This window comes from Passer domesticus, chromosome 8 (assembly GCF_036417665.1).
Source record: "Passer domesticus isolate bPasDom1 chromosome 8, bPasDom1.hap1, whole genome shotgun sequence".
Taxonomy (NCBI): domain Eukaryota; kingdom Metazoa; phylum Chordata; class Aves; order Passeriformes; family Passeridae; genus Passer; species Passer domesticus.
Window position 1 is genome coordinate 3,289,361 of NC_087481.1, and position 16,157 is coordinate 3,305,517.

Below are 16,157 nucleotides of genomic sequence, written 5' to 3' on the forward strand. Positions count from 1 at the left end.
TTTTTTTTCTTCTTTTCTGTCATGCTGCCCCAGCTTTTTCTGTTGGAAAGGAAGCTTGGCACAATGTCCATTGTCTTCTCCATTCGTGAAAGACCAAGCGGAGTATGGGCAGGCTGATATGCAGAGCAAAACCTGAAAATATTCTAGTGATCCTGAGCCTGGGGAATGCAGCTAAACCCAGCCAAAAGGAATTTCTGGAAAGCTGATCCTGGTTTACGTTGTCTTGAGTTTGGCTTTGCCAACTTCACCAGTCATTTATGAAAAAGCAAACAAAAAACTCAAACCAAATCAGACAAAAACCCAATCAATTAAACAAACAAACCCATGAAGCAAACCAATCAAACAAATAGATAAAAAACGCCAAATAAAACCAAGGGAAATGAAGAGTTAGTATTAGTTGCAAGGATAGCACAGCAGGCAAATGGCTGCTTGCCACAGGATCACCATCAAAAGCCACATAGAACAGCTGCTCCAAAATATACCCAACAGGAGAAAAAGAAAAAGTGATGCATGGCAACTTTAGGGGCAGCTCCACATTCAGGTGAAGGATGAGCACGCAGTGGTACAGATCCAGCATTGCCCACCCTCCAGGCTGCTGTTTGCTCCTGATGAAAGCCCCTTGCAGGACTGTGGCCCCTCTCAGTGCAGTGTCAGTCATTCCCAGAGCTCTCAGCTGAGCCACTGGCATTTCCAGAGTGACATCCAGTGGGATGCCCTTTTCGGTTTGTCTCCTAATGCCACTGGGGTCCTAAACAGTATATGCCATCCCATTTTTGTTCCGTTGATATTGACTGCTTGGTTTTATTTTGTCAGCAGTTCTATTCATTATGAATTGGAATATGATGAAGAAACTAAGGAAGTTAGCACCTATAATTAGTGCACATAACTTAACTGATGCGACAGCTCATTTAATGCTTGCTAGGAAAGACCTAGAAAGATTTAATGAACAAAACTGGTAAAAAAAGAAATGGGGGATTTGTAATAAGTAGTAATACATTTGTTCATTAATTAAATCAATAGCTAAATAACTATATGTTATAAAACAATAGTTAAATAGCCAAAAAAACTTCTTGTGCAGATACATATGGTTGCTGGTTTACTATAGTGCTTTGGGAATTCCATTGTAAAGTTATGCCTTGTGAAAGGAAAGTAATGAGAAGCAGCTGTAATAACAATCCTTAAACTTGCTAGAATTGCTTAGCTTGCAGAAAGTGTATAGTGTTCTGTATAGATATGCCTTATAAGGCATAAGTTCACTCAGCGTTCACAAAGAGGAAGACTAAGGGGGACTAAGCCTTCATCCCACGACCACCAGAAGGCAGAAAAAGACCCCCTAGCAACTGAATGAGCAAGTGCAGAAGACAGATCACGTCATCCCTAAACCCGGAGAAGAAGGCAATAAAAGGTGGACTCAGGGGATAGGAATTTTGTGAGCCAAAGTGGAGCGGAGACTCCGGGCCGCCCAGCGCTGTCCTTGCTTATTCTTGCTTGCAAAAATAATAATTATTTGATCCTTAAATTCAGTGGACTTGTTTATCACACTGCCCAGACCCTAAACTGCCCCAAATGTGCCCCAGAAATGTCTCCAGGGACCCCAGAGTGGTCCCTTTTACCCTGTGCGTGAAAATAATAAAAAAATATGTGAAAAGATCTAAAAATAGCACTAATTAGCATTAAGAAGGAGAAATAAATGGCCAATAGTGGTCAATGATTTAATGAAAGGAATTGTTTTATTTAAAACCAATGACAAATAATTTTTTGATTGCTAAAAATGTATTCAATTTTTCACATAAATATCAAAGGTAATAGAAATATACAGTAATACTAATATAAATTAAAAAAATATAATTATAATTTTATAAATTAATCATTCTTATTTATTTTAAAAATGCATACTTTTTTATGTTTTGGGATGTCAGTCCCAGGTGGGCCATGTCAGACATGGTGAGGCTGGGGTGAGGAGCAGGTTTTCCAAAACTGGTCAGCCTGCAAGGGGCTTGTTCTTCTCCATGCCCAGATCTTCTAGGGAGACATTCAGCATCAAGATCACCTGGGGAATCGTTCTTTCACCTCTTTTCTGAACTGAAAAATAAAAAACCAGAAACGTGATTAAAACCAAACATCATGCCGTCAGTGCACTTTGAAATCTCCCTCCTTAACAGAACTCCAGACTGACTCCAAGCAGCTTCACAAGCCCTGGAGGCTTGGGGGAAAATTGAAGGAAGAGAAAGAGCCCCCCAAGGCTTTCTGTATTTTAATCAGCCCCATGGTGGATTTGGGGCTGGGTCCAGGAGCCTCAGGCACTGAGAGAAGGATGAAGAAGCTGCTCAAGGAGTCAGCAGCAAAACTCCAAGTGCCTCGGAGCATGGCTGGGCCCCAGTGAGGGCAGGGAGTGCCAAAGGCTCCCCAGGGACTGCTGAGAGCAGATCCTTGAGGCCAGGAGTGCAGGGAGCCCAAGGCTCTGGGCAGGGAACTGCAATGCTGAGCAAGGCCTGGGCTGGCTGGGGGAAGCAGAAAGGCCAAGGCCTGAGCCCAGCCTGGGCCAGCAGGGCCTGTCCCTCACGGGTGGCTCGGGGCTCTCTGTGGGGCAGGGGGATGTGAGGGGCAGCAAGGACAAATGCCATCAACCTGCAGCCCCTGCCAGCCTGGCCAGGGAGGCCGAGGGAGAGCCAAAGTGCAGCCCCTGCCAGGAAAGTTCCTGCTGTGGGGCCTCCAGAGGCGCTGCCCGAGCCCAGGGCACAAAGGCCTGGGTGCCTGTGGCCCTGCCAGCCCTGCCCAGCCCTCGGCCATCTGTCCTGCAGGCTGTGCCCCCTGTGCGTGCTGCTCCTGTGCCCTGGCCGGCTGCACTCGACCCCTCTCGCTGTGCCCCAGCATTTCTCAGCCAGCGTTTCTGTGCCCTCCCTGGGCTCCCTGCACCCAGCGCTGCCAGCTCCTGGCACACAGAGCCGGCCATGGCCCAGCCTCACGCTGCCACACCTCGAGCACCACAATTCCACCCTGGCAGGGACTTCGCTTTCTCCTCAGCTCCAGGCTGAACCTTCCAAGCTGCACTTTGGGGAGGTTTCCTGCAATTCCCACTCCCAAGGAAAGCTCTGTCTCCTGCTGTTCATGAACAGAGAAGGGCTGGTGGGAGAAGTGCTGGTCAGAGGCTGTTTAGGGCACAGTCACCATGAAATTATTGACTTTTTAAATATTCTGTAAAAGAAGGAGGGGAATCAATAAATCTTCTACACTGGACTTTTGAGGGCAGACTTTGGCCTGTTGAGGATGCAGATTTGGGGAGTACCAAATCAGGTATTGATTTTTTTAAAAAAACAGCCCTTAAAAACAACTAGTTCCAGGAAGGATGGAAACACTTCAAAAAAGAAATCTTGAAGGGGCAAGAGTAGGCTGCCCCCTTTGTGCAGAAAGATGACCCAGAGGGGGAAATGACTGGCCTGGCTGGGCATGGAGCTTTTCAAGGAAAAGGGGTTTAAAAAGGGATTAAAAAGGATATTTCTAGGGATTAAAAAGAGGGTGCAGCACCTTTGGACATAGAGGCAGGTAAATCAAGAAATGTTTAAGGATGTTGTTAGGTCATGCAGAAAGAAAATTAGAGAGGTAAAAGCTCAGTTAGGACTTAACTTGGATACTTCTGTGAAGGTTAATTATTATGTTTTTATAGGTACGTTAATGTCAAAAGGAGGGGTAAGGACAACCTGCATTTCTTACTGTGAGGGATATGATTACCAAAGATGAAGAATGGGCTGAGGTACTTCACCCCTTCTTTGCCTCAGTTTTCAACAATAAGACAGGCCATCCTCAGGACAAGTGTTCTCCTGAGCTGGTAGATGGGCACAGGGAGCAGAACAGCCCCATGGAATCCAGGAGGAAGCAGCTGAGGACCTGCTGAGCCACTCAGGTGCTCACAGGTGTCTCTGGGATCAGATAGGATCCATCCTAGAGGGCTGATGGAGCTGGTGGATGAGCTCCCCAAGCTGCTCTCCATCATTTACCATCAGTCCTGGATCAGCAGGGAGGTCCCAGAGGAGTGGAGGTGCCAGTGTGAGCCCATCCCCAAGAAGGGCTGGAAGGAGGATCTGGGGAACTCCAGGCCTGTCAGCCTGATTTGGGTGCCCGGCAAGGTTATGGAACAGATCACCTTGAGAGCCATCACAGGGCACCTACAGGATGGCCGAGGGATCAGAGCCAGCCAGGGTGGATTTCAGTATCTGCACTGATAATCTGGATCAGGGGATTGAGTCCAGCATCAGCAGATTTGCAGATGACACCAAGCTGGGTGTGAGTCTGGATCTGCTGGAGGGTAGGACGGCTCTGCAGAGGGCCCTGGACAGGCTGGATCCAGGGCCCAAATCCAGCAAGGTGAGGTTGAACAAGTCCCAGTGCCGGGTCCTGCACTTTGGCTACAACAACTCCTGCAGTGCTACAGGCTGGGGACAGAGTGGCTGGAGAGCAGCCAGACAGAAAGGGACCTGCAGGGACTGATGGACAGCAGGCTGGACATGAGGCAGCAGTGTGGCCAGGTGGCCAAGAAGGCCAATGGCTCCTGGCCTGGATCAGGAATGGTGTGGCCAGCGGGAGCAGGGCAGTGATTCTTCTCCAGTGCTCAGCTCTGGTGAGGCCACACCTCGAGTGCTGTGTCCAGTTCTGGGTTCCCAATTTAGGAAGGACATGGAGGGGCTGGAGCGTGTCCAGAGAAGGGCAACAAGGCTGGTGAGGGGTCTGGAAGAGAAGTTTGGTTGAAAGCACATGAGGGAGCGGTGGTTAACTGGACGATGCTCTGGGTAGACAAGGAAGTGTTAGGGTGCAGGTTGGACTTGGTGATCTGAAATGTTTGTCACAATAAACCGGAGTGGTTTCCCTGGTGTCCCCCAGTCCTTGCTGGCCCCAGGGGCTGATGGCATTTGTGCTCCCTCAGGTTCATGTCCCCACAAGCAACAGCATTGGGGTGCTCCTGCCTGCTCTGTGCAATGCAAACAGGGGCTCCTGAGCCAGTGCTGCCGTGGCTGTGCCTGCAAGGATGCGGCACCCGTGTGAGCTGGGGGAGAGGCCAGGGCTGCAGAGGGGGGATGTTGTTGGCAGCTCCATCAGGACGCTCTGGGACGCTGCCCTGGGCTGTGCAGCGCACTGGGGATGGATCAGCCCCTGCTCTGCTGCTCCTTCCCGTCTCCCCCAGGGCCCTTGCAGAGCCCCAGCCATGCTGTTTGCCCCCAGCCTGCCCACGGCCAGCCTGGGGCTGCTCACCCTGGGGCTTTTCTGTGCTGAGCATTGGCCTGGGTGTGTTCTTGAGAGAGCCCGGGCAAGGAGCCTGGAGCAGCCAGGGCCTGGCCTGAGGCGTCAGTGCTGCCCCAGCAGTGCCCATGGCCTGTCCCTGCTGCAGCCCCGGCACTGCCACCCCCAGGACTGTGCCCGGCCCCGAGAGCACTCAGGCCCTGCAGCAACACCAGGGCCACCAGGGCAGCGGGGCAGGGCCACGGCAGCAGCACTGCCAACACCAAGTGCTGCTGCTGCTGCTGGGCACAGCTGCTGGGCCAGCACTGATCTGCCCCAGCTCTGCACACAGACATTGCTGCTGCAGCTCCAGAGATGGCAAGAATAGAGGGATCTCTGCAGAAAACTCTGCTGGGAGATCCTTTAGTTCCTTTAAAACCTTTGAGACTGCAGCCCATCATTGTCACAGTCTGTGGCCACAGGGAAGGTGGAGAGAAACAAAGTCAGAAATGGCAGCAACAATAATCTAGCTTTAGGAAGAATATTTATAAAGGAAATGACAGGGAAATCAAAGAACCAAACCAACAGAGCTATAAGTGATGACTTTTATTACAAGTGATTTGCAGAAATTGGCAATCAGTTTAATACTTCCTAAGATGTGCAGTGATCAGTCTCCTCACTGCAGCCTTGAGCTCCTGGTTCCTCAGGCTGTAGATGAGGTGATTCAGGGCTGGAGGCACCAGCAAATACAGTACTGACACCAACAGATCCAGGGATGGGGAGGAAATGGAGGAGGGTTTCAGGCAGGCAAATACTGCAGTGCTGAGAAATGCATTTCTCCTGCATTTTTCCTTTACAGATTATTTCAGTCATCTCCTGAGAGGTACAGTTTGTTCTGGTGCTTTTCATGAATTGATTGTACTCTTCATTTAGATGGAGATTTTATAATTGATTTCAGATGTAGAAGAATCTGAAGTGAGCACAGAAACAAACTCCCTCTGTCAGCCCATTTTCATCTTCTAGATCATTTTCAAGATGTCCTTGGGGGTGTTGGAATGATTATCACACAGCTCTCCACTTCTGGCTGCAGGCTCTAGAGTTTGTTTCTCTGCATTCAGTCAGGCTTGCATTCCCCAGGAGTTCTTGGTAGCCTGTCATGTTTTCTTAGGGTAGAACAGTAACAATGAAAACCTTACCAATAGCACAACTGCCCAGCCTACAAGGAAAAGAGAAGAACAAGCTGTCAAGTTCTTCAAATATATCTCCTGCTTTGCTGCAAGTGTGCTGCACACACAGTGTGGAAAGCCAAGAGAAGCTGCAGTTGGTGGCACACCTTGTGACAGAAGCTGCACCTCATTCTTCAGGAAAGGTTCTTGGAAAAAGCATACAGGACTGAGGAGAAGTTTCTGGAAAAACTGAAAGAGCTTTTAAGAAATTAAATGAAAATTGAAACAATTCAAGACATTTTTCTCGATTTATTTTTATGCTCCCCTTTTCCATCTTGCACTTTCCATCTTTCCATCCCATTAATTCCAAACAGATCTCACCTCTAAGATCCATGAGTTGGCACGTTTTAGACATTTTAAGCTACCATGACCTACACACAGTTTGGCTTCCCCTGTTTTTCTTGGAAAGCAATGCTGGAGAGGTAAGTGCAGTGTTTGTGTCAGGTACAAATTCTGCATTCAGGGAATGCGCTCTGAGAGTGTTTGACCCTCAGCAGGGACAATGCACAGCAGGGACCGAGGGGATTCCTGAGCCACTGTGCAGGAGTCCAGACTCTGGCTCTTGGCTGAACTCGGCAAAGTTCCCGTGTTTGGACAGGCTCGGGGGCTGCCCTCGGGGAACGTGGGGCTCGAGGCGGGGGCGAGCGGGCAACGGACAAACGGACACGGGGACAAACGGCCCCGGAGCTTCAGTTGCAGCAGCGGCGGCAGCAGCAGCAGCAGCAGCAGCAGCAGCAGCGACAGCGAGAGAATAAACTTCAGATTCCCTTCTCCTCTCCCTCTCCCTCTCCCTCTCCCTCTCCCGCTGTCCCGTACCTCTCCCGGTCTCCTCTCCTCTCCCCGCCTCCCTCTCCCCGTGCCCGCCGGGCCATGCCCCCGGCCCGCCCCCGGCCCCGGGCGGGGCTGCCCCGTGCCCGCCCCCGGCCGTCCCGCCGCCTCCTGGCCTCAGCCCTGCTCTGGCCGTGCTGGCGGTGGCGCTGCTGGGCGGGGTTCAGTGCCTGGGGCTGGGGTGGTATTGCCGGCTTTTGGCTCCGCCTGGCCCGAGCCCGGCCCCGGCCCCGGCCCCGGCCCCGGCTCCTCCCGGGCCCCGCGGAGGACACACGCGGCCCCGCCGCTCCCGCCGCCTCCGCTGCGGCTTGCCCGGCCCGAGCTCCGCCGCTCGGCAGCGCGGCCCCCGGCCCCGAGCCGCCGCTGTCCCGTTGCAGGGAGCGAACGCCGGGGGATGGCCGGGCCGGGGCGGGTGAGGGGCGCTCGGGGGCCGTTGCTGGCCCCGGGCCGAGCGCTGACAGCCGCGTCCCGCCCGCAGGGAAGGCGCAGCAGCGCCTGAAGGAGCGGTACCGGCTGGGCTCGCTGCTGGGCCGGGGCGGATTCGGCAGCGTCTTCGCAGCAACGCGGCTCTCGGACGGCGCCCCGGTGAGCGGCGGGGCCGGCGGCGGGCGCAGGAGGAGGGGGTGGAGGAGGAGGAGCAGGGCGGAGGAGGCGGGCAGAGGATGGCACTGGGCAGGGTGGACAGCGAGCTGAGCCCTGTTCTGCACTTGGCTTGCAGGTAGCCATCAAAAGGGTGCCACAGAACCGCGTCCATCACTGGGGTGAGCTGGTGAGTGAGCGAGGTGCTGTGCTGGGCAGGGATGAGCCGAGGCCCGGCAGGGTGGGAGCCGCCAGGACGCCTCGAGGGAGAGCGGGCATGGGGCCAGAGCAGGGTGCAGAGCATCCCGGGCTGGCTGAGGGCTTCCTGACCCCCGGCACGGCATCAGCCCCACTGACAGCATCGTGCTCCTCCTGCAGCCCGACGGCACCAGCGCGCCCCTGGAGATCGTGCTGCTGGACAAGGTGTCCAGCGGCTTCTCCGGCGTGGTCCAGCTGCTGGAGTGGGTTGAGCTCCCCAACGACATCTTGATGGTGCTGGAGCGCCCGGAGCACTGTCAGGACCTGCACCATTTCATTCGGGCACGGGGCTTCCTGTCCGAGGGGGTGGCGCGGCAGCTGTTCCACCAGGTTCTGGAGGCCGTCTGGCACTGCACCAGCTGCGGGGTCCTCCACAGGGATATCAAACCAGAAAACATCCTGGTTGACCTGGCCACCGGGCAGGCCAAATTGATTGATTTCGGCTGTGGCACCTACCTGCAAGAGGCAGCCTACACTCACTTTGCAGGTGAGCCTACACAGGGCTGTGCTCCCGCTCCTGGCATCTCATGGCCCAGCATCTCAGAGCCCAAGCTGGGTGTGGCAGTGGGGATTCTCCCTTTTGCTGCCTTTCATGGCCCTGAGATTTCAGCTGAGTTGGGTTTGAGCAGGGCTGGGTGGGGAGCCAGCTTCCAGTCCTGCTGGCAGCCTTTGCCCACCACTCTGCCCAGGATTGGGGCTGGGGCAGCCAGTCCAACAAAAACACCTGTGGGTGAGGGTAGCAGAGATGGAGGGGCCTGGAACCTGTGTCCCAGCCAGTTTGGTGTGCAGGTGAGAAGGGCTTGGGCTGCTCCACTCACCTGGTTTGTTCTGGGTTTGTTTTTTGGGGCAATACAGACAGGGAGGATGAAGGCATGGTTTTCCCTCAGCACTAAGTGTGTTTCTGTCATGGTTGGGCCTTGCCAGGGCTTCTGCTGCCCTCTTCCAACACCGATGGCTTCTTTTCCAACCCCATGTGTTGGAAAGAGGGGCAGTGGGTTACCCTGTGTGCCACTGGGACAGCCCCTGCACGCCCAGGGATGCTGGGGCCAGCTTCTGGGAGCAGCAGCATCCCCCTGATGAACTCCATCTGTATTCCTTAGGAACACCATCATACAGCCCCCCGGAATGGACCCATTTTGGCTGGTACTATGGCAAGCCAGCTACCATCTGGTCCCTGGGCATCGTGCTGCACCAGATGGTCTGCGGGGAGCACCCTTTCAGGAGGGACCAGAACATCAGCTGGGACCATCAGCTCTCGCTGCCACAACGGCTTTCTCCAGGTGGATCCTCATCTCTGGGCATGGGTGCAATACCAGTGCTGGGAGACAGCAGCGGGCTCGGGAGCATCCCGCTCTGGCAGCTGCTGAGGAGGTGGCACATGTCCTGCTCTCCCCCAAAACCAAGAAAGTTTAGGCCCAGCTCTGAGCACATCCAGCATGGAGTGGGCAGGGAATGGTTGGGCAAAGCCAACAGGAGCTTTCTCCAACTGACCAGCAGTTTCTGGTTTCTCTGCCCAGAGTGCCAAGATCTGATCAGGCAGTGTTTATCCATGCTGGACGTGGAAAGGCCCTCATTAGAAGAGGTTTTCTGTCATCCTTGGATGCAGGATATTCATCTGCCCTAGAAGAAGGGAGAGAGCCACAGGCACACTGTGCTGCAGAGCCCCGGTAAGTTACAGCTCCACACCTGCCTGGGCCATCAGAAGCAAAGGAACCCCAGACTTTTTTGTCCTGCCTGTGTCACTGCCCAGGGCTCATCAGATGGGAGCACACAGCCCTTGTGCTGGAGCTGAGCTGCTCTGCCCAGCACTGGTGACCACCATCCAAGCTGGTTTTGCTTGTACTGGTTCCCTGACAGCTGGGGCCCTGGGCAGAACCCTGACAGCCTGGTCTGAGCCCAGGGAAGGAGAAGGAGCCCCTGGAAAATCTGTATCAGGTGGGGCTGCTGCTGCAGGAGACAGCGAGGATCACATCAAGGATGACAGCCTCTCCCTGGACCTGGCCACTGGTAAGCTTAAGATGATGGACTTCAATTCTGGCACCTTCTTCAAAGCCTGGCTGCACAGCAAATTTACAGATGAGTCCACATGCAGGGGGATGCTCCCAGATTTGGGCATTGCACAGCCTGGCTGGGAACCAAAAGTTCCCACCCCACTCATTGCTGGGGTGGATGCAACTGATCCTTCAGTCGGCTGCCCAGCTGCTTTTGGCAGGGCTGGGGGCATGGGCTGGGGTGGGTACGAAATGGGAGTGGGCTCCTGGCCCTGCCAACAGCCCCCAGCACCCACCGTGCCCCGGGCTGGGGCTGGGGCAGCCAGCCCAACACAAACAAACCCCCATGGTGGGAGCAGAGGTGGGACTCCAGAACCTGTGCACAGGTGCTTTGCTGTGCAGGCAAGGAAGGGCTTGGGCTGCTCCACTGCCCTTGTTTGCTTTGGGATCATCCTTATTGTGGGGGGCAGTGCAGGGGGAAGGGAGAAAGCCTGGGCTTCCCTGACATGTGGGTGGGTTTTTCCCTGGCATGCAGGGCTTGGGCCTTCCTCAATCCCCTCACAGAGGTACGATTTTTTTACCTTTTGTCTTGTTTCCCCTTTTTCTCTGTAATCTATTTTCAATAATTTATTGTTTGTTTTTCTAGAGGAATCGTTCCAGCTGGGATCCAGTCTGGATCAGGAAGTGCTTGGGAGCAGCTCTGGCGTGGATGGGCCGTGCCCTTGGAGCAGGCTGAGGACATCGTTTGGGACCAGCTTTTCTTCCAGCCATGGATGGCATGAGGTGGGTCCCCGTCTGCTTGGCAGGGTGGGATCAGAGCTTTTGGGAGATGGCAGCGAGCACAGGAGCATCCTGCTCTGGGCAGCTGCTGAGCAGGTGGATGTGCCAAGGCTGGCTGCAGGCTGGGCACACGTCCTGCCCTCCTGCCCTGCTCCCAAAGGCAGCACTGATGGGCAGCTCTGGGCACAGCTCTGGGCACAGCCAGCATGGCCTGGGCACCACGGGCAGCTGGGACAAGGGGACAGGAGCCCTCAGCTGACGGGCAGTTTCTGCTTTCTCTCCTTGCAGCCGGGCTCTGCGGATGCTGAGGCTGCTCTGGGCTCTGCCAGGGCTCTGCTGGAGCTCAGCACCGGGCCGGAATCAGCCAAAGAAGAAATGGTGTCACCTGCAGTACAGACTTGCTTGAGCATTTCGGCAACACAGCTCAAGTTTGCAGAGTGACACCTCCCAAAAATTAAACTTGTTCAATACCTTCTGAAATCAAATCAATCTGGGATGACTCCAAATGACATTTTTCAGCTTGCTCAAGCTGTAGCTCATCCCTTCTCTGAACAGTTCTCTCCCCCACCTGCCTTTTACTTCTCAACTGCTCCCTTTTTTTCCCCCCAGTGTATTCCCAGCCCATTGCTGTCTCCATCACTCTGTTGCCTATCTTGATGCCTCTGACCACAAGGAAGGCCGAGCCCCAGGTTTAGGGACTCATGCTGTCACTGGCTGAGGAGCAGCAATGTCTCAGAGGTCTAGTGGCATTTTAGTATCATTCAGAGCCACTCTCCAGCCCTCAGCTCTCCTCACTGCTGAGTTCCAACTCCCTTCATCCTTGCAGCAGGATGAGCTCTGTGAATCCCCTTGAGCCTCCCCACTCTTCCCAGCCAATGCACCCACCTCAGTGAGGCTGAAGCTGAAGCTTCTCTGTCTCCTCTGGCACTCCAGTCCAGTCCCCTGTGTGGGGAGCCCCAGCCCCAGAGCACAGCACACAGCAGTGCAGTCCGGGTTGGAGCAGCTGCCCTGCAGCCCTGGCTTGGCTGTTTGTGGCAGCTGAATGCTCCCTGTTTCCAGCTGTCTCTGCAGGATGGCCCCAGGGCAGAGCCCAGCCGGGCTCCCACTGCAGCCCCTGGAGCTTGGGGCAGACAGTGCTCCCAGAGCTGAGGTTCATGGGGAGCACCTGGAGCTGTGCCTCGCACAGAGTGCTGGCAAGTGTTGTGTTCTCATCTCCTGCAGCCTGAGGGGAAAACAACCTGTGCTGCCAGGCCAGCACTGCCCCTCTGGGCAGGGAGAAGGCTGAAAGGCTGTCCCATTCCAGAGGAGCCTGCACTGAGCCTTGGCAGGGCCTGGCAGGGCTGGAGCCGGGTCTGGCCTGCTGTCCAGGACTCGCTGCCCACCAACCACCCCCACCCACCACGCTCCATCCTCCAGAGACAGAAGGGTCTGTGTGTGCCAGGGGCTCTTGGGTGTCTCTGTATCCATGGACAGAAGGGTCTGTGTGTGCCAGGGGCTCTTGGATGTCTCTGTATCCATGGGCAGAAGGGTCTGTGTGTGCCAGGGGCTCTTGGATGTCTCTGTATCCAGGGACAGAAGGGTCTGTGTGTGCCAGGGCTCTTGGATGTCTCTGTACCCAGGGACAGAAGGGTCTGTGTGTGCCAGGGGCTCTTGGGTGTCTCTGTATCCATGGACAGAAGGGTCTGTGTGTGTGCCAGGGGCTCTTGGATGTCTCTGTATCCATGGGCAGAAGGGTCTGTGTGTGCCAGGGGCTCTTGGATGTCTCTGTATCCATGGACAGAAGGGTCTGTGTGTGCCAGGGGCTCTTGGATGTCTCTGTATCCAGGGACAGAAGGGTCTGTGTGTGCCAGGGTTTCCATAACGTCTCTGTACCCATGGGTATGGGATGAACACGGACAGTGAAAGTGTCAATCACGTTGCTTGCGCACTCCTTCCTTTGTACACAAGACAAATCCATGCACACCCCCATGTATGGATATATTAATAGGATAGGGATGGATAGAGATTTCCCACAGAGCTCTAACTTTGGCATAACTCGCCATTTAACTGGTGGCCAGGAGATTTTTTTCCCAGCTCTGTGTGAGAAGGTGTCCCAGAGCTGAAGGAGCAGCATTCAGAAGCAGTTTCAGGATTTCTAGGCAGGAAGTGGAGCTCACAACCATCCATATAACTCACCATATTCATTGGGATGGGCTGCTGCTTCTTTAGGAATATGGCCCAATGCAGACATGAGACTTGGAAAAATCCCAGCTCTCTGTGGGTTTGTGCAAAAGGGGGAGCAGCACAAACACTTTGTGCCTGCCTGGGGGCACAAGGTCCAAGGAGCTTTGGTGGCAGAGGGTGACCTGGGCTGGTGGCAGGCGAAGTTCCATTCCATGACATCTCAGAGTGGCACAGGACAAAGGTCCAAGTACCCCCAACCCCACTGATGAACTCCTTGGAGCACTGCACATCCTCTAGGAAAAGCTGCTGTCACACAATCCATTGGGATTTATAACTTTCATTTGCAACACTTTAAATCCAAATTCCAAACTGCAATATTTTTACACTCAAGACACAGTCATACACAATCCATCTTTCAATTTCTTATTGATTTAACCACAATTTAAAATAACTTAATATTGCAAACAAAACCCAGAATCTTTTAAAAAGTGATGCTGATGTCAGTAAGATAGATCCATGCCAAAGTAACTGAGTTCTCTTTCTAAAAACACCAGTTACCTCTTAATCCAAAGTTAGAGGAGATTTTCACTACACGTTTGTTTTTTGTTTTTATATTTCATATTTTTTTCTTTTTTCCTTTTTTTAACAGAAAAATCATCCTAAAAAGGAATGTACAGCAAAAAGAGAAACATTTCTGATAAACAATGAAAATGTAGGCTCCTCCTCTGTTTACTTTTCTCTAGATACCCTGAAGAAAAAAAGCTAGCAAGTATGAGCAGAGGTGTGAAGTGTTTCCTTTGGACTAAGCTGGAGTTCAGCACTGCTGACATCCTGATCCAGTCAAGAGCTGCAGAATTCTTTTGCACATTTTGAACTCTGTGTTTGTAGGCACAGCACCTGCAGTGCTGATGCACCAATGCACATGAATAACTCTGTTATTCCCTCTCAGAATTCGGGCTCTGCCCCAGCACGAGGTGCTGCAGCCCTTTGCTCCTGGTTCCCATGTGGAGCAGCTCCCTTCCTGCTGGCTGAGCTGCTCAGGCAGAGCCCGGCAGCTCCTGGCCCTGCAGGGCTGAGGCTTTTCCCCATTGCTGGGCACAGACTGATGGAGCAGCACTGCTGAACATGGGGGCACACAGAGGGACCCGGAGCAGCTGCCTTTGGCCACCTGAGGCTCCAAGGCCCAAACTCTGAGCAGCCACGGCTGGAAGAGACTCGCAGGCTCCCTGGTGGCTGTGCTGCCCCACTTGTGCCCAGCCCAGCTTTGCCTGGGGCAGAGGGAGAACAAGGGGCAGCTCCCTCCCAGCCCAGCCCAGGGACCCCTCCAGCCCTGGGGCTTGGGGCACTGTCAGCACCTGCTGCTCCAGCCACCACTCCTGCTGGCCCTGACAGCAACACCCAAACTGGGGCTGCTCCAAAGGGAGCAGCAGCAGGGCCTGGATCTGATCCCTGACTCTGGGGACGGGCTGGACAAATGACCCCACAGCAGCAGCAGCAGCAGCACCAGCACATGGAGCTGACTTTCAGCACAGCCCCTGCCACTCTTCCCTCCTGTGTGCAGCGGTGTCACAGCAGCCTGAGGCACCTGGGAGCCCCCAGTGCCAGCAGGGACTTGAGATGGCAGCCCTGGGCTCCTAGAGATTGTGCAAGGAACAGAGCTGGGGACTCCCTGTCCATGAGGAGATTCCAGATGGAAAAGGCTGCTGTGCCCAGGCAGCTCCAAGGCCACAGCAAGGAGGGTCTCGACCACTGGATTTGTGCCAGTTCCACAGTCCTGGGCAGCAGCCACTGAGCCCTGGGGGAACAGAGGGCACAGCAAGCGGGACAAAACCAGGCAAGGTCAGAGAGTGGAGAGAGTCAAGACATGAGAGCAGGAACAGCTGCTCCATTGCACTCTTGGAGAAAGCTCCTGGCTGGTTCAAAGTGCTGAAAGGCTTGAAGGGCAGAGAGGAGGCCACAGCAAACACTGCTCCTGTTTCCACACCCTCCCCTCTGCGTGTCCCAGAAGGAATTGGATGGACTGTGTTCTTCTCTCCAAGTCGTCTCGTTCAGCATGAGCAGCTTAGCACCAGGAGCTGAAGGAGCTGCGGCCTCAGGCCACAAGAGCTGAGCAAGAGGAGACTTTGTGAGCAAATGAGTGCTGCTAACATGGACCTAGCTGAATTCAGCAGATAGAATCACGGAATCACAGAATCCTTTCTGTTGGAAAAGACCTCTGAGCTCATCCAGCCCAGCTGGTCACCCAGCAGTGCCAAGCCCAGCACTAAACCACGTCCCTGAAGTGCCAAGGCCTGGACAACAGCCCTGAGTGAGGCCTGAACAGCAGGCCCTGAGGCAAAGGTGGCCTCTGGATGAACCTTCTAACCAAAGGTTATCTTTGTATCTGCTCACTGATGAAATATGCATGGTCATTAGCACTGTGATAGATGTAGCCACTCATTAGTGACACAGGTATTGATCTTTTTGTATTTGCAATCCAGACAGGGCCATGAAATCTGACATCTGGCCTTGTTTGGGGCTGAAGGATCAAAGTCAGCTCCCTTGGTTCCTCCTTGGGCCCTGGCCAGGCTTTGGGAGGGACCCAAGAGGAGGATGAAACCAGATGTTCCCACACTAGAAGTGCTGTCAGTTTGTTCATTCAGCACTGTCAGAGCTGGGCCCTCTCACAGCGAGGTTGGAGCCTCACCTGTGGCTGGAGGCACCTGCAGGAATTCCCAGTGTCCAGGAGTGGCTCTGCAGCCCTTGGCTGTGACAGCTTCCCCCAGCTGCTGTGTGGATCTGGGGGATGGTGAAGTCTGAGGGTAAATGATGCTGGATCTTTCTTAATCACTGCAGGCAATCTTTGGTGGTGATGGTTGGGTGCATTACTGAGCTGCTCCTTTTGTGATCCTTTGCTGCTTTGAGCTGCAGTAAATGACACTGATTCCTTCAGTTGGAGTCTCTGTCTTGGTGCTGACCCTGTCCACTGGTAAAACAAAACTGGTAGAGTCTGGCCAGATCACAGCAAAATGTCACTTGTTAAATGTAAATGTGAGGAGTCAGTGCCATCAGAAATTCCCAGATGGGAAGCTCTTCCCTGGAGTTCCCTGGCTCTGGAGCGGGCTGAGGTCGCAGCACCGTG

General features: G+C 54.1%; 1 long non-coding RNA gene and 1 pseudogene across 1 annotated transcript; one reads left to right on the plus strand and one right to left on the minus strand.

The window, feature by feature from the left end:
- Positions 1 to 16,157, minus strand: part of LOC135306092 (zinc finger protein 883-like) — a 117,293-nt pseudogene that overhangs the window by 59,247 nt on the left and 41,889 nt on the right.
- Positions 9,209 to 10,861, plus strand: LOC135305748 (uncharacterized). The gene is made up of 4 exons (XR_010366732.1): positions 9,209 to 9,382; positions 9,620 to 9,769; positions 9,960 to 10,109; positions 10,740 to 10,861. It is a non-coding gene; the product is annotated as an uncharacterized LOC135305748 (long non-coding RNA).